Raw genomic sequence first — 27,609 nt, 5'->3', positions numbered from 1 at the left:
GACAATGGAATTTTAAGTAGCATATTTCTTTTTCTTTTAGCATACTTCTTAGTACATTTTCTATTAGGTTTTCATTTACATATGTTTTGAATAATGTAAATAATCTTAGAGATTATTTAGTTTACACACGTGTTTCAGAACACAGGGAAACAAGATCCTGAAAATGTATATGACTTGTCTGTGGGGACACAGATGGTACAACCATGTTGTTTACTTTTTCTCTCAACTTACTACTGGTATTATGTCCGTATGCTTAGAAACCTGTGTGGACATGAACACACAGGAGCAAAATAACCTATAAAAGGAAGCAAGTGTCAAATTATATATAGGAGCATACATACATAGAAAACAATTAGTACAACGCACATCCATGGCTCCCAAGCAATGTGGTCACCTGACCTTGTTGTAATCATCAGGGAGGAAGCTAACATTACCCATGATGCTCGTTATTATGAGATTGTTCTGAAAAAAAAAATGTTTCAGAAGCCAAACCACAAAAGGTAATAGCAGTAGGTGTTCTAGAAGGAAACGTGAAGGAGTCTATTTTTTAAGGTAATAATTACTACCTCATATTCTTCAGAATATTTTATAATATACTATCATTAACTTGATTTTGTTGGGTTGAGACTAGGGACAAGTTTTATGACTCTCACAAGGAGTCTTTTAAGTTGTTGATCCTAATCATAATTTAAATAATATTCAATATTTTTAAAAGCACCTTTGCTGGCACCCTGGAAGATTATTGATTAGGAATTTGTTTCAAGAGACCCTGCCACTGACCATTGATTTATACCTTTTTCTTTCTTAACCTAATTCGAGAGTGCAATGTGATTTCCAAGAGAATAATCTGTCTAGAAGTCAACATAGTCTGCTCACTATTTTCATGTCACTTTGCATGAGCTGTAAGCAATAAATGATACAAACTGTTTTCTGTGTAGAGAAAGATAACAATATAGGTCCTGAAAGGTGTGTTTTATATTCCTCTTCTCTCTAACTCTACTATGGTCATGAATAGGTTTGTCTCATGCCCTACTTAAGTTGTTTAACTAAAGGCATATATAATTTCTGAATGGAATTTCAATCTATAAAATTTATCTCAAATATTACAACCATCATATTGTCTACTATCTGGGCCTTTATTTCATTTGGGGAATGAACTGCCAAGGTCTCTACAAAGGAGTCATAACAACACTGATGAATAGAATCTTTTATGATTAAGAAAATATTTTGTATTTCACCATCCAAGATGCTACATTAGGACTTGAAATGTAGCTAGTATGGCTGAGAAACTGTATTTTTTGAGTTTTATTTAAATTAGTCACCTGAAGCTGGTATATGACCTAATTAGATACCTAAGGTCTTAGAAAAATAAACAAGAGCCAAACCAATAGAAGGAAAGATAAAAAGTAAATTATAAGTAATACAAGTCCAAATTAAAATTACCAAGACTAATTCTAAAATAACAATATAAGCCCAATCAACAATCCAGATACTAGCAAACAAACAGTCCAGTCAGTAAACAAAGAGATGAGTAGTTCTTCTGTACATAAACAATATGCATTTTTTTTCATTTTTCAAGATAGGCTTTCTCTGTGTAGCCCTGGCTGTCCTGGACTTTGTAGACCAGGCTGGCCTTGAACTCACAGAGATCCACCTGTTTCTGCCTCCCCGAGTGTTGGGATTACAGGTGTGCACAACATCTTTTTGATATGTTTAGTTCAAAACTGCACCAAGAGTTCATCTCACCCCAATTGTAATAGCTACCACCAAGAAAACGAAAATATCAAATTCTGGTAAAGATGTATAGAAAGGGGAGCATTTACATCCCACTTGTGGAAGTGTAAATTAAGCCATCCTCAGTGGGAGTCAGTAAAGAGTTTCCTTCAAAACCTGGAACTAGTTGTGTGATGGTGGCACACACTTTTAATGCCAGCATTCAGGAGGCAGAGGCAGCCCGAGGCCAGCCTAAGTCCAGGACAGCCAGGGCTACACAGAGAAACCCTTTCTCAAACAAAACAAAACACAAGTAGACAAAAACCTTAGAACTGTTGTGAGACTTAGTTCCTCCATTACTCCACTCCTTAGTTTATGGCCACAGGAATCAAAACAAGTATATAATAAAACCCACATACCCACACAGTAACACAGCACCATTCATAGTGGTCAAGTTATAGCATCAACAGATGACTGGATAAAGTACATATGCATATGCATATGTAAACAAAATGGATTATTTGACTGAAGAGAGGAGCCACATCCTGACATTTGCACCAAAGTGGATGGAAATTGATATCCCATTTAGGTGAAATTAGCAAAACACAGATAAACATATATCACATGTTTTCTATTGTATGTGTAATAGAGAAAAAGAAAGGATGGGCATAGAAGGAGCACGATTAGAGAACAGGAAGACAGTCAGTGGAAATGGGGTAAAAGAGGGATGGAAGGGCGTCAGCTTTTGTTATGCGCATGCGTGAAATCATGATGAGTCCATTCTGTAGAGCTAGGTCGTGCTAATTAGATGCCAGAATCACAGTAAACTGTCCCCATAGGAAAACAGTCACGGACACAAGGATGATGGATGTTAATGGGTACAGCAACCACAGCATCATGAAACCGCAGAAGACTTTGCAGTGGCAGATTCGGAGCTAAACACGTGGTGTGCACACAGGTTTTCCACTCACTGCCCCCAGGGGCAGGTACACCCCCTGCCCTTGCTTATGGCTAAGGAAGGAAGCACAGTCTTTTCATTCCACCTGTGTCGGGTCAGGGGACAGAACGGAAGGAACTCAGGTTGGGCCCAGGGAGTGTGGCTTGATTTATGGGGTGGCAATAGTATGTCCACAGGATTAATTTCTTCTGGTCAGTAAGGGAATGAACTGTTTTGCCCTTCTCCTAGTTTTTCAAGGGTCACTTCCCCTGTGTTTCTATGTCATCTTTATCAGCATAGATTATGTCCAAATTTGCCATTTCTTAAATTAGGAAAGTAGTCATACTACATTAGATCTACAAACATATCTTTTCAAAGACCTTATTTTCTTTAAATTTAATTATTTTAGGTGTATTTATTTTTATTATACGTGTGTGAGTGCTTCACCCACATGTATGTGGGTGTGCCTGGTGCCCATGGATGTCAGAAGATGTTGTTGGATCCCCTAAAACTGGAGCTATGGATGGTCGTGGGCCATCATGTGGGTACTGAACCTGGGTCCTATCCAAAAGCAGCAAATGCTTGTAACTTCTGAATCATCTCTCCAGCTCCAGAGACCCCATTTTCTGTAAAAACATATTTATTTTAAATGCTAATGGAGTCCAGGCAATGGAATGTTTCCAGGCAAACATTTAACACGGACTGACTACACCCAGTAAACATTTCCCATCTTTCCAAACCTCTCACATTCTTCACAGGACACTAGCGATCAATATTTTATTTTATTTTCAGTTCAGCATTTGTCCATTTGCTTCCATACATGAGAACACATGGTACTGGTTTTCCTATGTCTGGATTACCTCATTTAACTGAATGTCATCCCTTTCCATCACTGTTGCCACAGTGACAAGATTTCATTCTTCTTTAGGACTGATACATTTCCTTTATCTATTCATCCACTGATGGGTACCAAGGCTAATTTGTATATTTTTAACTGTTGCAAATACTTATACAATAAACATTGGCACGAAGGTCATCTATTTGGTACACTGACTCTCTTTCCTTTGGATGTCTGCCCAGAAGTGGGGTAGCAAGACTGTAATATACTTCTATTTTGAGTTTGCTGAGGAACCTCCACATTGGTTGCCACATGCCTATGCTAACTGGCATTCCCTAAACAGGACACGTGTTCCCCTTTCTCCACAGCCAGTATTTGTTCTTTGTTTTGTTTTGGTAGGAGCCATTCTGAAGAGAGTGAGGTGACATGTTTCTTTCCTCGTCACTGTGGTCAGAAGATAACGGACAAGAAGCAACTTAGGAGAAGAAAGATTCATATTGGCTCATTGCTTAAAGAGGGTGCTGGCTAGTTTTATGTCAACTTGCTACAAGTAGAGTCACCTGACAGGAGGCAAGGTCAACTGAGAAAATGCCTCCAGGAGATCTGGCTGTAGGCAAGCCTGTGGGACATTCTCTTAATTAGTGATTGACAGGAGAGGGTATAGCCCATTGTGGGTGGTGCCACCCTGGGGCTGGGGGCCATAAGAAGCCTACTGAACACGTTAATATGCAACACCCCCCTTGGCCTCCGTATCAGCTCCTGCCTCCAGGTTCCTGCCCTGACTTCCTTCAGTGATGGATTGTTACTTGGAAGTTTTGTTTTGTTTTTTGTTTGTTTGTTTTTTGTTTGTTTGTTTTTAACTTGGAAGTTTAAGTGACATAACCTCTCCTCATCCCCAAGCTGGTTTTGGTTGTGGTGTTTCATCACAGCAATAAAAACACTAAGGCAGAAGTTGGTACAGTCCGTTGGGTATTGCTGTTACAGACCTGACCATGTCTTTTTTTGTGGGGGGCAGGGGGATTGTGGAAGGACTTTGGAACTTGGGACTGGAAAAGCCATTGTATGCTCAGAGCTCATCTGGTTGTTTTGTTGGAACCAAGAAGATACTGGTGAGCAGTGTGTATAACGGAGGCCAGGCTTATGGAGTTTTACAGAGTAGAAAAGACTATTGGGGCAGCTTGATATTTTGAGTTAAGGTTCTGTGGTCGTGGTAAGCGGAGAAGGTTCAAGAAACAGCTGTGATTTGGAAGATATCGGCACCACCCTGGAAGTAAAACCTTTACCTTACTGGGACGACTGATGCTGGTTAGTTCCAGCTGCGAAACTGCAGTGATTTCTCATTAAAGATCATAAATCTAGGGGTACCTCCTCAGGGTCAGCACATAGAAACTGATTCAGGGGTGGATGAGACCGCATCTTATGCTGGCAGCTGTACTTGGTAGTGTAAGAGTCTCCCAGGTGATACTTGTTTTGAAGGCGTGGAGGCGTCATGGAGAACAGCTGAGGCCTGGCACTGTGAGAGGCCAGGAGAGGCCCTTGGAGAAGGGGCAGCCTCAGTAGTACTTTAGACTCCAGAACTGAGGGTCGTAGAGAGAAGTTGAGGCTTGGCACCACGAAGAGAGCCCAGGAGAGGCTGCTGGGAGAAAGGCAGCCTGCTTCCAGGAGACACGCAGCGTTTTGGAGATGCCAGCACAGTAGGACAGCCATTAACAATAGCAACAATTGTGGAGAGAAGTGTGGCCTTGAACTTGGGAGACAAGCTTTGTGTGCTGGAGAATGCAGAACCACAAAAGGGACCCAACCCCTTCGGAGGCGATCAGAGATGGTAGGTGAATCCCAGGCATTGGACACTGAGTTATTTTATATATATATATATATATATATATATATATATATATATATATATATATATATATATACTGTTAATACTAGTTTTGCTTTGTTCAGATTGTAACTCTTCCCTAGTTCTTCCATCAAGAGAAAATATTTAACTGATTTTTACAGAAGCCCACAGTGGAGGGACTTTAAACTTTTAAAGAGATGTTATAGTAGTCCAGTGACTCTCTACCACAGACTGAAATTTTAAAATGTTTGAGTTTGTAATGACTGTAGACTGTTTAAAGTTATTAATGTTTTATATTGTGATGTTATTAACAACATGACATTATTAACATTTTTGGGGACAAGTGAGCAAAGCAAAGGTTCCAGTTGAAAAGTGATGTTTGTGTGTCAGTTTATGTTTGGTTTTTCTTTGTGTCAGCTTGACACAAGATAGAGTCATCTGAGAGAAGGGACTACAACTGAGAAAACGGCTCAGTGAGATCTGGCTCTAGGCAAGCCTGTAAGATGTTTTCTCAGTGATTGATGTGGGAGGGCCCATTGTATGTGATGCCACGCCTGGGCTGGTGGTCCTGGGTGTAATAGGAAAGCTGACCGAGCAAGCCAGTAAGCAGCACTCTTCCGTGGTCTCTGTCTCAGCTCTTGCCCTCAGGTTCCTGTCCTGACTTCCCTCCATGATGGACTGTTATCTAGAAGTGCATGTGAAAGGAACCCTTTCCTCTCCAGGCTGCTTTTGGTCATGATGTTTCGTCACAGCAACAGAATCCCTGACTGAGGTGGAGGGATTCGGTCCGTCATGGCAGGGAAGGCACAAGAGCATGAGCCTACAGCATCTGGTCACACTGCACCTGCAGTCAGGAAGTAGAGCGCATACAGGAAATGAAGCCACGTTTCTCCCCAGTGATCAGCGTCTTCCAGCAATGTTCCTCCTCTTAAAAATTCCACAGCGTTCCAAAGTAACAGCACCAGCTGTAGGCCAAGCGTTCAAATACAATAAGTAAATAGCCTACAAGGTACAATAGACAGTATCTTAGTGTAGTTTTGATTTGCATTTGCTTAATGACCAAGAATATTAAACATTTTCCATAAATTTGCTGGCCCTTTACAGTTCTTTGGAGAAATGGTTCTAGGTTAAATTAGTTCCTTATGTATTTGGTATATTAGCCCTCTATCAGATGAGCAGCTGGCAAATATGTTTTACCATTCTATGTGTTGACTTTGCTCTCTTTTTAAATTCCTTCTCTAGTTAGAATCTTTTACTTTGTTGTAGTTTGGTCAGTTTTTGTTTGTTTTCTGTACTTTCTGTTTGTTTGTTTTGTTTTTTAAGACAGGGTTTCTCTGGGTAGCCCTGGCTGTCCTGAAACTTGCTCTGTAGACCAGGATGGCCTCAAACTCAAAACTTAGACTCACTGCCTCTGCCTCCCTGAGTGCTGGGATTAAAGGCGCATGTGCCACCATACCTAGCTTGTTTTATGGACTTTAAGGATCCTGTTCAGAAGATCATTGCTTGATCAATGTCTTTCCTCTGTTGTTTTCTCATATTTTCAGAGTTCAAGATTTTACATTTAGGGCTTTGACCCACCTTGAGTCAACTTTTCTTGGGGTATACAGGCTAAGAAAGGGGTCACATTTCTTTTTTAAGTGGACATACCACATTTCCAGCACAGCTTTTGAAGAGACTGCTCCTTCTCCAACTGAAGTGTCGGGAGACTTTGTCACAAATCACTTGGTGGCAGAAGGCTGTGTTTAACCCTAGAAATGTTCCTTTCAGCTATGCCAGTCTGTGCTTACATATGATGCTTCCATAGCAAGTGCTAGATCAGGTATTGTGATGTTTCCAGCTTTGTTCTTTTTACTGACATTGGCATTGGAGTTTAGGGGTGCCCTAAATTTCCATATGAAGTTAGAGTTGTTCTTTTTCACCCCTTGAATAATGCATTGTTGATATTTTGATAAGAACTGTTCCGGGATTCACACGACATGTACATTTTTACAGTATTAATTATTCCACCATCTTGACTTTGACAGGACTTTCCCTTTTTTTCTGTCTTTTTCAATTTCTTTCATCAGTATTTGTAATTTTTATTATAGAGGTCTATTGCTAAGTGCTAAGTGTTAAGTGCTATTGGTACTTGATATTTACTGGGCATGGAAGAGTCATTTTTCTTCAAGGGTGTGGTCTCTGGTAGGTTTTCCATGCTCCAGTGGATGGGCCCACACCCAAGGGCATAGGAGCAGCACTAGACTCAGTGAGCAACGTTAATAATGACAATAACAACAACAACAACAACAATAACAACAACAATAATAATAATATAGGACATGAATGGGTTGGAGGAAAATGAAATGGGGAGGAGGAGCAGGGGCTAGGAGTAGGAGGGAGGAGGAAGAGTGCATGATGGGTACGATCAAAAGACACTGTATACATGTACAACATTCTCAAAGGATAAAGACATCTTTTTAAAAGTTTGGCAAGGATAGAGAATAAAAGGGACTTGGAAATTTCTTTGTTGAAAGACATCTTTTTCTTTCTTTCTTTCTTTCTTTCTTTCTCTTTCTTTTTAAGGTTTTACTCTGCTGCCCAGGTTGGGCTAGAACTTCTAACAATCTTCCTGTCTTGGTCTCCTTGTTGGAAGATTGGACTGTCTAGTTTTATGTCCATTTGACATGAGTTAGAGCTAGAGTCATCAGAGAGGAGGGAACCTTAGTTGAGAAAATGCCTCCATAAGATTGGGCTGTAGGCAAGCTTGTAGGACATTTTCATAATTAATGATTGACAGGGGAGGGTCCAGCCCATTGTGGTCCTGGGTACTTCCTATAAGAAAGCCAGCTGAGCAAGCCACAGAGAGCAAGCCAATAAGCAGCACTCCTCTTGGACTTCTGTATCAGCATCCAGGTTCCTGCCAGGACTTCCTTCAGTGATGGACTGATACCTGGAAGTGTAAGTGACATAAGCCCCTCCCCCTTCCAGCTGCATTTGCTCATGCTGTTCCATTGCAGCGACAGCCACACCGATGCTGTCTTAGCGTTTGTCATTGCTCTCTGCAGTTTGTCCATATCCCCATAATCCAATCCAGGTGTTCAGAGATTCATCCTTTCTTCCAAGTTATTATCCTAGAGTTTAAAAAAATCAATCCCCAATGAGCCTTTGCAGTTCTTAGTATAAGTTGTGATGTTTCCTTTAATGTCTGATTATTGGAGAAGGAGAATGTCTCACTCAGCTTGGTTACTCTAGCTCAGTGGTTCTCAACCTTCCTTCGATCCTTCCTTCCCTCTTCTTTCCTCGCCTTGTGTTTTGTTTTGCTTTTTGAGACAGCGCTTCTCTGTGTAACCTTGGCTATCCTGTACTGCTTTGTAGTTCAGCATGGCCTTGAACTCACAGGGATCTGCCTGCCTTGGCCTCCTTAGTGCTGGGTTTATAGGCATGTGCCACTGCACCTGGCTGGTTCTTAATGTTTCTAATGCTATGTCCCTTTAATACAGTTCCTCGTGTTGTGGTGACCACCAACGATAAATTTATTTCATTGCTACTTCATAACTGTAATTTTGCTACTGTTATGAATCATAACATAAATATCTATGGTCTTCCCATGGTCTTAGGCGACCCGTTTGAAAGGGTTGTTCAACTCCCCAAAAGGTTGCCACCCACCGTGAGATGCACTGTTCTAGCTACAGGCGTTTTTCAGTTTTGTTTGCTTTTGAAACCACTCTGTTTCTTTGGCTTTTGTGCTGTTTCTAGTCCCTTTTGTTTATTTGTGTTTTGATCTTTATTACATTTGTCCTACAAAATTTATATTTAGTTTGTTCTTGCTTTTCTAAATATTTTAAATACATCATGATACTATTTATTTGAAATCTATTTTTCCGTACAGGTATTCATTCTAAGTTTTCCAATTATACTTACATTTGCTGTATCTAATAGGTTTTGGTAAGTTCTATTGTCAATTTTATTTCAGTGCTTTTTTTTCCCCCCTTTTACTGAAAATAGATTTATTTCTCACACATTATATTATGATTATGGTTTCCCCTCCCTCCTTCCAGATCCACTCCTGTTCTGTCTCTCATTAGAAAACAAACAGGCTTCCAAGAGATGATGATGGTGATGATGATGATGATGATGATAATAATAATAATAATATAAAATAAAACAAAAACTATCACATCAGAGTTGGACAAAACAAACAAAAAGAAAAGTGCCCAAAAGAAGGCACAAGAAACAGACCCACTTGTTTGCACACCCAGGAATCCCTTAAAAGCACTAAACTAGAAGCCATAATATACTCACAGAGAGCCTGGCGCAGACCAGGGCAGGCCTGTAGTATGCTGCTTCAGTCTCTGAGAGGCCATGTGCACTTTGACCATGTTGGTTTATGGGGCCTTGTTTTCCTGCTGTCCTCCATCTCCTCTGCCTCTGGCACTGTTACTGCCTCATCTTCAGCGTTCCCTGAGCTCTAAGGGGAGGGATTTGATGGAGACATCCTGTTTTAGGGCTGAGTGTTCCAAGGTCTCTCCGCTCTGCATAATGCTGTGGGTCTCTGTTTTTCTTCCCATCTGCTGCAGGAAAAAGTTTCTCTGATGATGGCTGAGGAAGGCACTGATCTATGTATATAGCAGAATGCCACTAGGAGTTATTTTATCGCTACTTTTTTTCTTGTAGAGCAGATGTAGCCAATGGACAGCTCATTCTCCACGGGTGTGGGGAGAGCGGGGACTGCTTCTGACATGAACCCTGGTGCCCTTGATGTGATCACTTCCGCTTGGTGAGGAGGCTCAGCTGGCACACAGAGCAAGGGGAAGCAGGCTCTCTGGATGAGACACTGATATGGTGTGGCCATATGGTGGGGGAGGAAGTCCCCCTCTATCAGAGGTCTAGGGGAGGGGAATAGGATGGAAGGGGGAAGGAGGGTGGGAACTGAAAGATACAAGTAAGGGGATAACAATGGTATGTAATGTGAATAAATTATAATAAATTAAATTTTAAAAAAACATTTTACAAAAGCCAAGCATGATAGCAAATGCTTATCTGAGCCCTGAGCAGACAAAATAAGCAAAATCTTCGATTTTGTTAGCCAGGCAAAGCAACGCAGGAAGCACTAGGCCAATGAACGACATGGTCTCGACAGTCGTGACAGACAGAACTTTAGGAGTCCCACCAGGGTCAAGCTCTTTCTTCTAGGTGCAAGTGCACACACCTGTGTCTGCACAGATACACATATGAAGATACACACAAAAAGAAAAAGAAAGATGAAATAAACCCCTTTCAAGTTGTTTATGGTATGGCCTTTCATTAAAGCAATAGAAATCCAACTAAGATACCATGCAGGCCTTTTTCTGGAAGTTACATGCCTTCAATAAACTCTTATATTTTCAAATAACTATACTACACAGACTCTTGACAGATGTTGGGAAGACAGATTTCTGATGATTCTGAATCTACAATCTTATCTTTTACTCCTACAGTGATTGATTTTGGTATGTCAAACCTTACATTCCTAAACTATTCCATCTGCCCATGATATAATATTGTTTTTAAAGTATGTCTGAATTTCATTTGCTAAAATCTGTCTCAAAAGTTTGCACCTATGTTTATGGGGGATATTTTTGGTAGTTCATTTTTAGTAATTTTTGTATGGTTTTAGCATGTGCTGAATGGTAAACTCATTGAAAGACTTGGAAAGTAATCCTTCCTTTTCAATTTTGTAGAAGAATGTGTATAGAATTGCTGTTAATTTTTCAAAAATATTTAGTTTAATTAACTGGGGAAGCCATCTGGACCTGGAGTTTCTTTTGTGGAAGGATTTTTAATGACATATTTCATCTAAGTTGTCAAATTTATTGGCATAAATTTATTCATAATATTTCCTTATTAGCCTTTTAAAATTTATTATAATTTATTCAGATTACATTCTAAATGTTATTCCCTTGCTTGTGTCTTCCCATTCCCACCCTCCTTCCCTCTTGTACCCTATTCCCCTCCCCTAGAACTCTGACAGAAGAGGACTTCCTCCTCCACCATATGACCACAGCCTATCAAGTCTCATCCGGATAGCCTCCTTCCCCTTCCTCTGTGTGCCAGCCAGGCCTCCCAACCAAGGGGAAGGGATCAAATCGGGGGTACCAGAGTTCATGTCAGAGGCAGCCCCTGCTCTCCTCACAACAGTGGAGAATGAGTTGTCCATTGGCTAGATCTGAACAGGGGGGTCTAGGTTTATTGAATGCATTGTGGTACATTTACACAATGGAATACTACTCAGCTATCAAAACCAAGGGAATCTTGAAATTTGCAAGCAAATGGATGGAACTAGAAATGATCATCTTGAGTGAGGTGACCCAGACTCAGAAAGACACACATGGTATATACTCGGTTATAAGTGGATATTAGCCCAACACTGATGTCCTCTGAGAGACTCTATCCAGCGGGGGATTGGGACAGATACTGGGACTTGCTGCTGGACTCCAGGAGGAACGCTGAGAGTGGTATGGGAGAATGGGGGGATGGAAGGACCCAGAGGGTTCAAGGACTTCACAAGGAGACCATCAAGTCCAGTGGATCTGGACCCAGGGATTCCTGGACAAACTGTTATAACAACCAAGGTCAATGTATGTAGTAAACCTACACCCCCTGTTCAGACCTTATTAGCCTTTTAATATCTCCTGAATCTGTAGTGATGCTTTATCTAATTCCCAACACCACAGCTTCCTGTCATTTCTCTTCCTTTTCCTGTTCATTCAGGCTCTCCTTGATTTCAACGAGCTAGATTATGTTTTTCAAATCTTCTCGATGTCATGTTTTCTATTTCATTATTCCTTCCCTGGTATGTACTGGTGTCTTCTGGTTCTGCTTCTTTCTGTTACAGCTGGGGGAAGCGGGCTGCATCGATTTCTCTCTTGTCTTCTACTCTAGTATTGGCATTAACCCTATAAAACCGAGATACACGACACATTAAGATGTACAGGTTTTCATTTTCATTCAAGTTCCAGATACTTCTACACCTGATTCTAGAAGAGCTTAGAATATTTTTCAGTCTACCTTTTGATTTCTCTAGGACATATATTATTTAAAAAATGTAGTATTAACCATCTAAACTTTCATGATTTTATAGTAATCTTCTAGTTTCTGATGTCTAAGTTAATGCTAAAGAGGTTAAGAGAGCTTCCTTGGTTTGTTATGTTCATCGGCCCTCTAGGCACTGTGGCAGAAGGCCAGAGCATAAAGGGAGGAAAAGATGTTTTTAGCTCACAGTTTCAGAGGTGTTGCTCAGCCCATGGGGCAGAGAGAACATGGAGAAGCTCACAAATAGTGGAGAGGAAAAGCAGCAGAGACAGTAGATGGGAGCAGGGAAAATACAGCACCATTGACACAGTTCGCCTTACCTACTAGCTGCCACTCTCCATATTTTCAGCACCTCCAAGTAAACCATTAAAACTCTAGATCATCCAGTGAATTGAACCATTTATTAGAAGTACTCATATCATCTCTAGAAATCCCTTCCTACATACACCCAGAGGCATGCCTTACTGATGCCCTACTATGTCTCAACCGAAGGAAGTTGATCAATAAGATTTACTGTCACACTTGAATATTTGTAACTTTACTGGGCCTTTTTTATACCCCATAATATGGTAGATCATTATAAATACTGTTTACAAAGATCACTTGAAAAAATAGCACGACCTCTAATGTGTTGATTTCAATGGTTTTAACTAGGCCAAATTAAACAACAGTAATTAAAGTCTGCTATCTCATTGTTATCTTTATGTGTGTCTATTTTGTATCAATTATTGTGATAAGAGTATTGAAACCTCTGCCAACAGCTGTGAATATGTTTGTTTCATTTTCATTTTCTATGGCACATAAGATTCTATGGTTATGAATCCTACTGAGTAAAATGGTACCTTATTACTATAAAATAAATTTCTTTCACATTACTGATAATTTTTATTCTGCAATCTATTGTTTCATTTTACAACAGTTGATAATCATGTGTTTTTATTCTTTAGGTTTCAATTCATTTACATCATTGTATGTTTGAAGTGAGTTCCTTGAAAGTGTAGAACTGCAGATTCTTTTTATTCAATCTGACAATCTCTGCCTTTTAATTGATGGATTAAGAACATTTACTTTAATGTGATTATTCAGGGATTTAGTTTTATGTGTTCAATTCCCTTTTCTGCCTTCTTTTGGATTGAATATATTTACAACTCTGTTTAATTTTGTGGCCTATTTACTACAACCAGCTTGCCTTGTTAGCTATTGCTTAGTTTGGATTTATAGCATGTATCTTAATTTAGCATTTTTCTATTTTAAGTGATAAACTACTCACAAGAGACTCACAATAGTGTCCTTCATCTCTCTTCTCATGACCTTTGTTCTAATGACATAAATTTTGTTGTAAAGTGTTAAAAATCATAAAATGCGTTATTACTTTCATTTATACCTTGGTAATTTTATAAATGTTCATGTAATATAAAAGCCTTATATTTACTCATGTAGTTACTATTTCCCAAATATATATATATATATTTCATATATCTCAACAGGCTAAAAATCAAAATATGAACAGAGCCACATTTCTTCCTGAAGACCGGGAGGGTCCATTTCATTGCATCTTTCAGCTCCTGAAAATCATCTGTTCTCCCTCTCATATCTTTATGATTATGCTGAGCCAACTCAGCCAATCAAATATCTTCATATCTCAAAGTTAACCGATTTGAAAACTTAAATTCTATTGTCCAGTGATTACTTTCCCTCATAGAACCTATTTTCAAAGAGCATGAGCACTTGCGGAGGAGGGTCTGCCTATATAGCATGGCCCTCTTCTTCTCTGAATGCTTTTGAGGGTTTTTTAAAAGCAATATTTTTATTGATTGATCGAGAACTTCACAGAGTATATTTGGAACATATTTACCTCCCTTTTCCCTTTACTATTATCACTGCTCTACATTCCCATCCAAGTCTGAGCTTGCTGTTTTTCCTCTTCTTTCCCTATGGAGTCCAGTTTGTGCTGCCCACTGAGGCTTGGGAGTGGTGCCTGCCCTAGCATGTAGTCATTCTTCCATTGGTCACATTTTTAGAGAACATTGATTCTCCCTCCCCATCAGCTATCAGCAGTCAACAGCTCCTCAGCTAGTGGTAGATTCTGTGCTCACTTTCCTGCCTCTATGCTGAGGTATTTTCTGGCTGGGGCTTGAGTAGGTCTTGTGTGTGCAGTCACATTTCTGGGACTCTATATGTACATCTGTATTGCTGTTTCTGGAAACCACTGGTCCTTGATGTTATCCACCACCTATGTCTCTCTAATCTTTCTGTCTCTTCTTCCATGAAGACTCCTGAGTCTGGCGGGAAGGCTGTGATTGGAAGTCCCATTTAAGGCTGAACAAGCCACAGTGGTTTGCACATTGAGCAGCTTGGGTCTCAGTGTTAATTGGTATATACTGCAAGGAGAAGGTTCTCCGATGAGGACCGAGGGATGTTCTGATCTGTGGGTATTCTCCTAATTGCCGGTTTTCAGACATTGGTAATGATATGCCTTGGTGTGTTTTTATTTTTCATTCTTCTCCTTGTGATTGATTTTTCTGAAACTAAGTTTATAAATTTTAGCCATTTGGGAAACATCTTCAACCATATCTAATTCAAATAGTTCTACATTGTGAGACATTCACATAATTCTTTTTATAGTTACTAATACATTAGTTTTTATCAAAACATTAATTATGTATATTTGTGAGACTCAGTATAATAGAGTCACACAAACATAATGCGCACTGATCACATATAGCTACACTTATTCCACCCAGGCCCAATTCTAGTTATCACTTCTACATTTTAGCCTCATACAAATAAGAGCATTACTATTATCTTTTTAATACCAGGTTTATTTCCATCAGTTTTGCTGCAAGTGAAAGAAATCAATTCTAATTTATAGCTGAATAATGCTCCATTGTGTGTATGTATAGCATATTTTTATCTACTCACTTGTCAGGAGGCACTGAGGCTAATCTTGGCTATTGTTAGCAGTATCATCCTAAAAATGGGCATGTGGAAATTACTTATATGTAATTCATACTTTGAGAATTTCACACACACACACACACACACACACACACACACACACACATATATACAATATATTTTAATCCTACCCATCCACCACTCCCTGCCTCCAACTCTTCCTAGATCTCTCAATACATCTCCTTCCGAAATTCATGTCTTCTCTCTCTCCTCTCTCTCTCTCTCTCTCTCTCTCTCTCTCTCTCTCTCTCTCTCTCTGTGTGTGTGTGTGTCTGTCTGTCTCTTTCTCTCTCTCTCATAAGTTATCCACCAAGTCCCTTATGTGCACAGATGGCTGAGTGGCCATCCATTGGAGTAAGAGCAGCCTAGCAGGACCAGAGTACTAAAGACAATGTTTCTCCTCTATCAAGTGCTACTAGCTCCTAAGTTAGGGGCAGAGCCCTGTGAGTCCTCCCATGCACATGCCAGAAGGTTAACTGGATTTACCTTGTATAGATTTCATGCAGGCAGCCATGGCTGCTCGGAATAATGAGTACAATGGCCCTGTCATTAATGTGATGTCAATACACCATTTAGGCCTGAGCACTACATAGTCACTTGTTCTCTGCACTTTTAAGCAGTTGTGAATCTCTGTATAAACTGATATTTATTGAAAGAAATGGCAAAGAGAGATGAGAGCTGCACAAATAAATCTATGAGTATGAATACAAACACTTAGAAGACAATTTGTTACTCTATCCATTTAACATGGTATTAGTATTGGGTTATCTGCAGGGTCTATGACATTCCCAATCTCCCAATCACAGGTTTTTAAACAAATGTACAGGACCAGGTATGAGTTCCATCCTGTAGAGTGATCTTATATCCAGTCAGAAAGTGGTTGGTTACCCCTGTATCATCCTTGCCTCTATTGTACCCATTGGCATATATCTTGGCATGTTGCTCCTTATTGTAGCTTACAGGGCTCCCATCTGGTCAGAACTGTCAATTATTTTCCTCCTCCATCAGCACCTTCCAGTACCATGAAAGCTAGCCAGCAGGGAGGAAACTTCCAGGTTAGTACCAGCTTAATTCCTTCACGCCCTAGATGAAAGTATACTCTGTTTTCAGGGAAAAAAACAGTCTCATTACCTTACCAAGTCTTGAAGAACAACCAATAACAGTAGCAATGGCCTGTGTGGGGTCTCCGGGACCCCTGGAAATAGTTTTGTATGCCAATTTAATACCCTTTAGAGTCCCAGAGGTGGGCTAGCAGGATGAGGCGGTAGTTTTGGCTTTGCTTTTTAAAGTATATGTCTGCTGCTCTCTATAGTGGCCTTTCTCATCTACACTCCCAAGAATGGAATATGAGTTTCTTCTTCTCTGTGTCCTTACCAGCAGTTTAAAATTTAGTTTCATAAAAGCAGGATCTTGCTAGAGTGAGAAGCTATGTCATGAGAGTTTGATTTGTATTCACCCAATGGCCTATGTTATTGAGCCTCTTTTCATACAGCTATTAGATATTTGTATTTTTTCTTTTGAGAAGGGTCTTTTGCCAACTTTTAGTTATAATGCTTGTTCTTGTAATACAGTTTTGAATTCTTCATCTGTTTTCAACCTTGACTTTCCATCAGATGAGTGGATGCTAAGTGTTTTTTTCCTGTGCTGTAAGGTGTCTCGGCACTCTATTCCTTGTTTTATTTGCTTTGAGAAGCTATGGGCTAGGATGTAGTCATAGCTGTCTCATTTGCTCATGTTTCCTGTACTTTTCTGGTATTATCCAGAGAATTATTTTTCCTTTACCAATGTCTTTCACTGTTTCCTCTGACTTTTTTCTAGTAGTTTTGGTCTTTTGTGTCTTACATTTAGTCTTTGAACTATTTTGAGTTGATTTTTGTGCAGGATGAGAGACAGGGGTCAGGTTTCAATCTGTATAGGATATCTAGTTCCCCAGCAGTAATTATTAAAGATACTGTCCTGCCTCTAGTGTACATCTTTTACAACATTGTCAAAAATCAGCTGTACATTAATAGTTCTCAGGTTTGTATTTTATCTTTTGAAAGGTGTTTAAAACCATGCCCCATTTTAAAATTGGGTTGTGTGTTTTGTTGATGTTTGATGTTTTAAAAATTTCTCTGTATATTCTAAATACTAACCCTCTGTCAGATACGGAGCTGATAAAGATTTTTCCCATTCAGTAGGCTGGCTCTTCACGCAAATGGTGGTGGCCTGTTCTATACAGAAGCTTCTTTGTTTCACGTGGCCCTGCTTGTCAGTTGTTGGTCTTAAAGCCTGTGCTGTCAGCATCCTGTTCAGAGAGTCCTTTCCTATGCCTGTGAGCTCAAATGTATGCTCTATTTTATCCTCTGTCAGATTCAGGATATCAGATCTCATGCTGAAGTCCACAATTCATTTGGTCTTGAGTTTTGAACAGGTTGAGAGACAGGGTGGACTTTCGTTCTTCCACACGCAGCTACCTGGCTTGATCAGCATCATTTGTTGAAGGTGTGCTGTCTTTCTCTCAAGTGCATTTTTGCTTCTTTGCCAAAAAACCAGGTGGCTTTAGAAGGGTGATATTATATCTGCATCCTTAACTCTGTTTTATCAATAAATGTGTCTGTTTTTATGCCAGTAACATGATTATTTTTTACTACAACTTTAAATCAGAGATAGTGATAACTCCATCAGGTCTTATGCTGTTCAAGATTGTTGTGGCATGCATACATATGTGGGCATGTATGTGAGTGCGTGTGTGTGTGTTCAAGTAAAATTTAAGATTTTATTTCAAATTAACATTATGGGATTAACCATGCACTTTATGATTGGATGTGAGATAAAACCCATACTTAGCACTTCAAAAAAGTGCCAAACAAAAACAAAAACAAAAAACCAAGCCTGTGGCTAGGTGGGTAATAAGCCTTAGGGGAGAAGCCAGTACTGTTAGTCTGCTAAATAGACATATTATTAAAATAACATCTAACAACTCAGCATTATATCCATAGATCAAGTACCTCTCAACACTCATTGGAGAAGCTTCTTGTTTCAGTAGCTGGTGATTAACACAGAAATGCACAAGTGGCCAAGTTTCAGAGAATAGGAGACCATAGAATGCTCATCCCTAAATGGGATGTCATACGCATCTCTTTCTCCCAGGCTCGTGCACCTTCCCAGAAGATGGGACAACGCCGTGTGACAAGGCTCTTCATGGAGAGACACAACACACATGTCTACTCATCATAGATAGGGGCCCAGGGCAGACTAAAGTAAGGATACCATTAAAGTCTGTCTCGGTTAACAAATGAGTTTTATTGGGGTTACTTATAGGAATATGGGTGAAGGCTTACTTACACCCATAGAAATGACTAAAAGATAGCTGTATCAACAAAGCCCACCATGGCATGGGTGACAGTTCACAAATTTGGGTGTTGAAGCACACTGTACAGCCTGCAGACGGAATAATAGGTTGGAGAGTGTCCTTTTCTAGGTGACTTAGTTGGTCTAAACCTGTTCCAGGCAGCTAGTCTGGTTTCTGCTTCTGCCAAGCATCTCAGAGTCTTCTTTTCAGCTTGTCTTGTCTGAGAGTGACTCTCAGCAGGGTTTATTGTTTACTCATGGGAGGGAGGGGCCTAATGAATCTGGTAAGTTTCAGGAACTTCCTTAAGCTAATTTGGGTTATTTACTTTCTGGTTTAGGGAGCTTCCCTGAAAGATGGAATGTTTCCATGTTGGAGGAAACTGCTCCACAACACACAACCTGTTCCATTGGCTCTTTCATTCTTTCTGCACCTTCATCTGTAATGGTCCCTGATCCTTGGATGAGATGACTGTAGATGGTGACCCATGGTTAAGAGTCAAGATGCTGTGCCACCATCAAAGTCCCTTGCTCTTCAGAGTTTCACCAGTGGTTATGTGTTGAGGCTGAGAACAACAGTGACCTATGGGTGTTAACACACTTGAAAGCACCTTGACAGGCCCATCACATGCATCTAATAAACCAATAAAAGTTGCTTCCCTACTGGGGACCTGTGACTTCCCAAGTCAGTTTTTTTTTTTTTGTCCTGGCTTCCTGTACCATATCTGAACTCCCTCTTGTGGAACAGGCCTTAAATCCAATCAGAAGGCTTACCCATGGTCTTGCCTATTGCATAAGTAGGTACGCCCTGCCTGGGCACGTCAGCATTGTAGCACTCAGGGTCCATAGCCAAACAGGAATGCTGGTGACAGTTCTCCACCAGGAGCCTCCTGGGCCCCCTCTGGCACTCTGAAAGTCATTTAGCAGTTCAATCCCAGCTTCATTTCCCCATGTCCTTCAGTCAAAGCACAGTCTTCAGGAATAGGATCTTACCATTTTGTTCTGTCACAACCAGTATCACTAGCAATAGACATGATGGCTCATGGATCCTCAAGGGTTCTCTGACCCATAACTCACAGGAAAGTAGCTCACCCCTGGCACTAGGGTTTTTATTCAATAAGCTTATGGCCCGTGAAAGTGTCTCATTGTGGTGAACATTTTGTATTTTTTTTTCCTTTCAATTAGCCCAGCCCTAGTAAGGTTGTAAGGTAGGTAGAAGGACCATTGTACTTGGTTGTCTCTCCAGTGGCTTTCTGAATCTGCAAAGCATCCAGAGGTTAAGAGTAGGTCTACATAATGAAACCTTTTCCAGAGCATGGGCAGGGCAAGGCAATGTCCTGACCATCATCCCATAACAAATAGTGGGATTCCAGAGATAACCCTGGTAAAGCACTGTAGAGGTCTGTTGTCATCTGTTCTGAGGAAGCTTCAGGTGCTCCCACAGGCTCTCAACTAAAGAAGATACTAAGGCGAACACACACAGGGCTTAATACAGAGTTGCAAGGTTCCATTCGCTTATATCAATTGCTCCCTGCACCCAGATCAAGGCTGGGTACAAAGTATGGATAGGAGGTGCTAACTTAATTACGTCGCCATAATTCTTATTTATTCTCTCTGAGCCACTGTATTTTCATACCCTGGAGCTTCTCTATGGAGCCCCCTTACCTGCTACATTTCTCCACATCTGATAAACTAGGTGGACTGACCGGATCTGCTCAGACCTATTCTGGGCCAAAGATGAATTTGGTCCTGCCCTCCCTTGCTGAAACTGCTGGTACCCTGGCTCTGAGTAGCTTTGGGTCGGCACAGAGCAATCCTGGGCTTATCTATAGCCATTGCTTCTCCATCTATCATACTTAGCTGTTGGGGAGCTCCTGGCTAGGCAGAACATCCCTACCCCCAGTCCTTGTGCTGGAGTTACATGCACACTCCCTAGTCTGTATGTCTAATCCCTCTGGAACAGGCTTGATCATCTCCACCTGCTTTGTTCCACTGTGGATGTATCCTGAGAACTGTTCCTAGGGGGTTAAAGCCTCAGGAGGAAGCTCCTCAACACAGTCTGGCTTCCTTTTTTTTTTTTTAAATCTAGGTCCCTTTATTTCCTTTTGTACATTAGGCCATGAATTCACGCAAAATGAGCTCCAGCAGCTCAGGCTCCTTCTCATTAGTCCTCACAAAGTGAGATTCTCCGGGTGGCGCAGGCTGGTGCTTTAGCTGACCCCAGATGCCCTTCTCCTTGGCTTACTCCTCCTTCTTCTGGTCATTCTCCTTCATTCGCTTCAGGAAGATGTCCCTGCTCTTAAGAGCGCTTGATGTGCTCAATGCGCACGTTGATTCTCTTGGCAAGAATCTTGTCCTTAACTTGCTTGTTCACAATGATGCCCACACCATGCTGGGTGACATTATAGACTCTTCCAGTTTTGCCATGATAACACTTATGGGGCATTCCTTTTGAACAGTTCCCTTGATGTCTACAATATCACTCTTTTTTTTTTGTAGATTTGCATGTATGTGGCCAAAGGAACAACTCCATGCTTCCTAAAAGGTCTAGAGAACACATAGCGAGTGCCCCTCCTCTTTTCCTTCATGTTTGTCATTTTGGCGAGTTACTGCAGGATGGCTGCCATGCCCAAAAGGGCAATACTGGCTTTCTACCAACCTGGTTTTCCTTGGGAACTCCTGGTCAACACGAGTCATGCCACACTTGTCTTCAAAGAAACAAGACCTGTAGGAGAGATAAACATGTTTTTGTGTTGATCCCAAGTGTGGGATGAGGAACAGACTAGTGAGAGAGAGCGAGCAGGATGTTTTTCCACTTAGAAGTCAACTGAAAACATCCTAGTAGATACTCTGAGAGAATATATCTATATCTATATCTATATCTATATCTATTATCTATATCTATATCTATCTATCTCTATCTATCTCTATCTCTATCTATCTATCTATCTATCTATCTATCTATCTATCTCCAAAACAGGAGGCTTGGGAGAGGACTTGGGATTGTTTTGGCTGTTCACCCCTGCACTTCTAGAGACCTCCTCGAGAGAACTGCTCCAGGGAATGCTTCAAGGCTTTGGGCTCCAACTGAGGTTCTGGGCCTCAGCTGCTGTTCCAGGTTCCAGCAGCAACCTTGGTTGAATTGCGAGTTTGCTGAGGTCCTGCTGACTACACTGGAAGAATCGTTCCTTGGAACTGATATTCTTAAGGTTTCATTATTGTGTTCTTTAATCTCCTTTTCCTATTGTTTGGGTTAGTCGGGTTGTAAGTGAGATATGCTCCATTAGTGAGTTCATAATAAAATATAATTGTTAAGAAAATTGAGCCTACACAGACAGACCTCTTCTTTTGTTTTGCCTTTTTCTTATGCCCCGTTGGCTGCTCTCTCACTTTCCAGATCCGCATGCTGGTCTAGGCCATTCATATCTGCTAAGGCCTTTCCTTATAAAGACCTTGCCCTACCAAGGGTTCAGCAAAGCTGCTAAGGCTCAGGTCTCTGCTGGATCAACCTATTCTTCAATTCCTCTGTGGACATAGTTCTGTCTGGCCCAGTGAACTGGGGTTCAAACACAGCTGCCCTTATTCCCAGTTCCCTCAATAGTGCCGTATTTATGGGGACTTTAGACAGAGATAACCAAGTGTTCCTAATGGCTCTGAGAAGCCAGTCCAACAGGGACTGACTTGCCCCTTTTGTCTCAGGTCATACAGCCTGCAGGGTCTCTAGCTAGGTCCAGCATGGCAAACATGGCTCTGTGAAGTCTTACCCTTCTCCCCATTCTGTCTGCCTTGCTAAAAGCCATTAGATTACATTCCTAAAGCTAGCCACCAATGTCTATTCCTTTATCTAGCCACTTGCTTCTGTTGTGGTCTACCAAGGTCCAGTTATCAAAGTACTAAAGTCTATTAACCAAAAGCCCCCTTTGGCTCACCTAATTAACATGCCCAGTTAAAATTAAACACCTCATCCTAACATGGGGTTTCCCCTTGTATGTTTATACACAGCCATTTTCCTATGTGGCGTGTTTGTCTCCTCTCTACCCAGAGACAGTCCTTTGTCCTCTTCTCCAGGATAAATAGTCCTTTCCCACTCTCCCTTGTTCCTTCTTCCTTCTCCCTCTTCCTGTTTCCTGTCTTTGCCTCTTATTCTCTGCCCTCCATTCCTCTGGGGCAAATAAAGTCTTTGTGTGAAAGCTTGGTTTTGAGGTCCTGAGCCAATGCAGGTCCCTCCACGGCCTTTGCCTTAAGGAACACTGGGTAGTTACATTACTCAGTTTCTCTGTCTCTATGGCTGACTGACTTCCTCCACTCCTGTGTCCCACAGCCTCACAAGCCTCCTTGTTTCCAGTTCTTCCATTGCTTGTTTAAAAGTCTCCCCTAATTCCAGCAGCTCAAGTGCTGAGTGTTTTCTGATCACCCTAATTTCTTGCAACGGCCCACGGTTAATGATCTGATCTACACACCGGATTACAGATTTTCTCTCGTTTTCTCCTAAAGGTTGGGCCTGCGGGATATCGTCCAGTGCTCTTAGCATGCTCTTCTCCTCTTTATCTGAATCTTCCCATGGATTCCAGGGTCCTCCACCGATCCCAGGAAGGGGTTTTGAACATAGCTCTGGCTTCTGCTCTCTTTCCTTCTAGCCCCCCAAAGCCTTAAGAACTTGCAAGCCAGCACGGCTACTCTATCCTCCCATGTATCTAATTCACTTGCCAAACCAGAGGCTAACTTGGAGGAGGAGGAGGACACATCTCCTTTTCTTGTTGCAATTGCTCCTTTATACAAACAAGTTCCTGCTTGGCCTCCACCTCAGCTTCTGATTCTTTTCTGCTTACACACAACAGAGGCCGGGCAGTCTCAGCGGAACAACCTTGACTCTTGTGAACTAACCCCAAAGGCTGCGTAACTTCCTCTAAAGCACCGGTTCTCAGCCTTTTCTATGCAGTGATGCTTTAATACGTTCCCTCATGTTATGGTGGTCTCCAACCATAAAGGTATTTTCATTGCTACTTCTTAGCTGTAGTTTTGCTATTGTTTGAATCCTAATGTACATATTTCTGTAAACAGGGGCTTGCCAAAGGGGGTCATGACCCACAAGTTGGGAACTTCTACAACCCTTTAATTGTTTCCAGGGCATCTTGTATTTATGTGGTAGACACACTTATCAGGCCAGCATGCAACCCCTTGTCAGACAGATGAAGACTACAAACCTGTGGTTCTCGAGATGCTCCTAATTCTGATGGCTCAGCCTTTGGTGCATATCTCACTACCCATAGGTGTTGGACCCTCCAAAATGTTGGACCCTGGGAGTTCAAGTCAGTAAGGGGGTTGCCGCGAGAAACCACTCAAGTCATACCAGCTGAGAGGTATAGGTAAAATTTATTACTGACACATCAGAAATCCCAACTGTTGATGTGTCAAGGTCTCTCAACACTCAGGAGGCAAAGGACCCCAGTAGCTGTTACAGACTGCTTATAAAGGCTAAAACCGCAAGCCAGGGGGAGGACCTGACCTTTAAACTGATTGGTTGGGCTGCTGTATCTGAGGTTTGTGAGCAGGATGATTGGCTTGGGCCGGGTTAACTGGGGGCAGAGAGCAGGCTGTGTGGGGGCTTTCCCCACCGGGTGTTTTCCTAAAGCTGCAGGTGGTGTTTTGTTTTGCTGGTTTCTTAGAACTAGGGCAGGGGTCAAATGGTCCCGAGCTTTGCCTGGTTTTTAAGGCTTTTCATAGGAAAAACCAGGCAACCACTGTCCTTACACAAAGGCATGTTAACACACACACACACACACACACACACACACACACACACACACACACACACACACACACACACACACACACACACACACACACACACACACACACACATGCTCGCCTCTCAGGCTTCTCAGCCTCAGTTGCTTGCCTTGCTACCCATAGCCCAAAACATGCACTCATGCCTTGCCAGCTCATCTTTGGCTGCTGTGTCCCTGTTTAGGAACCAGTTATGTTATGTGACAAGATTTGAGGTTACCTATAGGAATATGGGAAGAGGGGTTACTTACAGGTGTAGAAATGACTCTTAGACAGCTGTATTACCAAAGCGCACCACAGCGTGGGTGACAGCTCACAAATTTTGGGTACATGAGACACACTGCACAGCCTGCCCACAGCTTGACAGGTTGGAGAGTGACTTTTTCTACGTGACTCGGTTGGTCTAAACTTCTTCAGGCAGCTGGTCTGGTCAGAGACTACTTTGTAGCTTGGTTTTTTCTGGAGTGACTCTCAGCCATGTTTACTGTTTACTTGCGGAAGGGTGGGGCCTAATGAGTCTGATAAGTTTCTGGGACTTCCTGAAGCTATTTTGGGTTATTTACCTTCTGGTTTAAGGAGCTTCTCTGAAGAATGGAAATGTTTCAGTCTTGGAAGAAACTGCTACACAAGAGATGGAAAGATTGCAGGAGCTAGAAACACCGTGGAAACTGTTTCCCAGACATAACAGAGCAGATGTACTTCTGAACTCACAGTGTCTACGACAGCATGCACAAATCATGCACAAGTTCCGGCTAGATAAGAAAAACAGCAGAGAGGCAGGAAAGCTCTGCACTAGCTGGGGAGCTCTTGACATTTAATAGCTGCTGGGAGAGTCACTTTTCCTTAACAATGTGACCCCTGGTAAACTGATGGTTCTAGGGCAGGACCCAGTCCCAGGACTAGCTGGGCAACACACTGAACTTAACAGGGAAAGGGCAAAAACAAAAAACAAGCAAAACAACAAAACAAAACAAAAACTGACAAACTCTGGAGTCAGGTGGGAAAGGATAGGAAGGTGAAAGAAATTGTTGTAGGAGGAGATGGGACAGTGAATACGTTCAAAATAAAGCTACTAGAATTCTTAAAGAATTAGTAAAAATATTGTTCAAAATGAGGAAACTAAAAGTCAATTGCTTTGGGTATATGGGTTTATTTCGTGGCTCACTTTTGTGTGCCGTGCCTAGAACTGTGATAACTGAAGCTTTTCTGTTCCTGCCTAAGAACGCTTCCTCCGTTGGTGGGTATTTTATGCTTCCACCTGAATTTAAAAAATCATTATTTCTACTTCCTTGAAAAATTCCCTTGGCCTTAGGTGAGAATCACATGGGATCTATAGGTTGGGCTGAGAAACATGGGAATTCGAAGACTGTAATTTCCCTCCGGGACCGTGGTGGGGCTTTCTGAAGGGACTCTGGCCAGCTGGAGCACGGCACACGTGGCTCTGCCAGGCCTTGCCCTTCGCCATTCCCTCCGCCTCACTAAAAACCAGTAGATCACATTCCTAAAGCTAGTCCCCAAGGCCTAGTTCCTTACTTGTCCACTTCCTCTTCCCGAGGCTGGCCACGAGGCCCAGCTATCAAAGTACTGAAGTCCAGCAGTCTAAGGCTCCCGTTGGCTCACCTAATTAACATGCCCAATTAAAATTAAACACTTCATCCTAATATGGGGATTCCACTTGTACCTTTATAAATTGCCGTTCGCCTACTGGTCCTGTCTGTCTCCTCTCTATCCAGAGGCAGTCCTTTGTCCCCCTCTGGGACAAATACCCTATCCTCCTCTCTCTTGCTCCCTTCCCCTTCTCCCTCTTCCTTTATCTCCTGTCTTTGTCCCTTATCTCTGACCCTTGTCCCACTGGGGCAAATAAATTTCCTTTGTGTTGAGAACCTGGTCTTGGGGGGTCCTGAATGGATACTTTTCTTTTCACTTTCTATTTTATTATCTCCTCCAGGGTCTTTCATCAGTTTTTTTGTTTTTTGTTTTTATTGTAGAGTTCTTTCGTTTGCTTGGTTAACTTTATACCTAGATGCTGCTGTGTTTGTGGATTTTGCAAAAGAGATGTTTTTCACAATTTGTTTCTCAGAAAATTCACTACTGCTCTTTAGAGAAGTTACTGATTTCTGCCTGTCAGTTTTTGTTTCATGCCATGTCACTGTATTGGTTTACTACTTCTATGTGCTCTTGGTAGAATTGTTAGGCACTTTTATCATAGAATCATATCCTCTGCCAACAGGGGTAATTTGACTTCCTCCCCATTAAGCACTTTTTGTTGCTTTCTATTCCATATTCTTCCTAGCTGAAACAGAAATAAATCAGTAAGAGTAAAAGTAGACAATCATCTTTTCCCTAATCTTTTTTTTTTTTTTCGAGACAGGGTTGCTCTGCGTAGCCTTGGCTGTCTTAGACTCACTTTGTAAACCAGGCTGGCCTCAAACTCACAGCGATCTGCCTGCCTCTGCCTCCCGAGTGCTGGGATTAAAGGTGTGGGCCACCACGCCCGGCTCTTTTCCCCAATCTTAGAGAAAAGATGTTTTTAATGTCCCCCATTTGGTATAATGTGTCCATGGGTTTGTCATACATGATATCTATTGTATTGATGTATGATCCATATATGCCCTATTTGTTCAGGACATCATCTTAAAGGATGTTTAGTTTTAGCACATGCTTTTTCTGCATCTGTGATATGATTGTACGGTTTTACACTTTGTTTCTTTCATTGCTTGTGTATGTTGAACCATCTCAGCATCCCCGAGATGGAACAACTTGATTTTGGCATATTGATCTCTTTGATGTGGCGCTGAATTCGATTTGCTACTGTGCTACTGAAGATCTTCGTATCTATGATTATTGAGGATATCATTCTGTAGATGTATGAATGTACATATACACGGTCTCCACAGTTTTTGTTAGCGGGGTCACCCTAGCCTCACAGAATGAGTTTGTGTTTTCTCTGTTTGAATTCTGTGGGTCTGTATGAGAAGAAGAAGTATTGGTTTTTGGTTTAGAAGTCATGATAAAAATGTATTGTATGAGAAAAATTAAATAAAAACAGTATGGTGAGACTAATCAATGAAACTGTCCACTAAAAGGGATTTTACTTTGGGGAAGGCTTTTAATTACCTTTTGAATCTCATCATTTCTTAGTGGTCTACTCAG

General features: G+C 41.4%; 1 pseudogene across 1 annotated transcript; it reads right to left on the bottom strand.

Annotated features, from left to right (window-relative positions):
* Positions 1–20,781: 20,781 nt before the first annotated feature.
* LOC311593848 (large ribosomal subunit protein eL21-like) lies at positions 20,782–21,266 on the bottom strand (annotated as a pseudogene). The gene has a single exon. The product of its transcript is annotated as a large ribosomal subunit protein eL21-like (transcript).
* Positions 21,267–27,609: the final 6,343 nt, after the last annotated feature.

The sequence above is a fragment of the Acomys minous genome, assembly GCF_964271855.1.
Source record: "Acomys minous genome assembly, chromosome: 1".
Classification (NCBI taxonomy): Eukaryota; Metazoa; Chordata; class Mammalia; order Rodentia; family Muridae; genus Acomys; species Acomys minous.
This window is presented reverse-complemented; position numbering and strand designations above follow the sequence as displayed.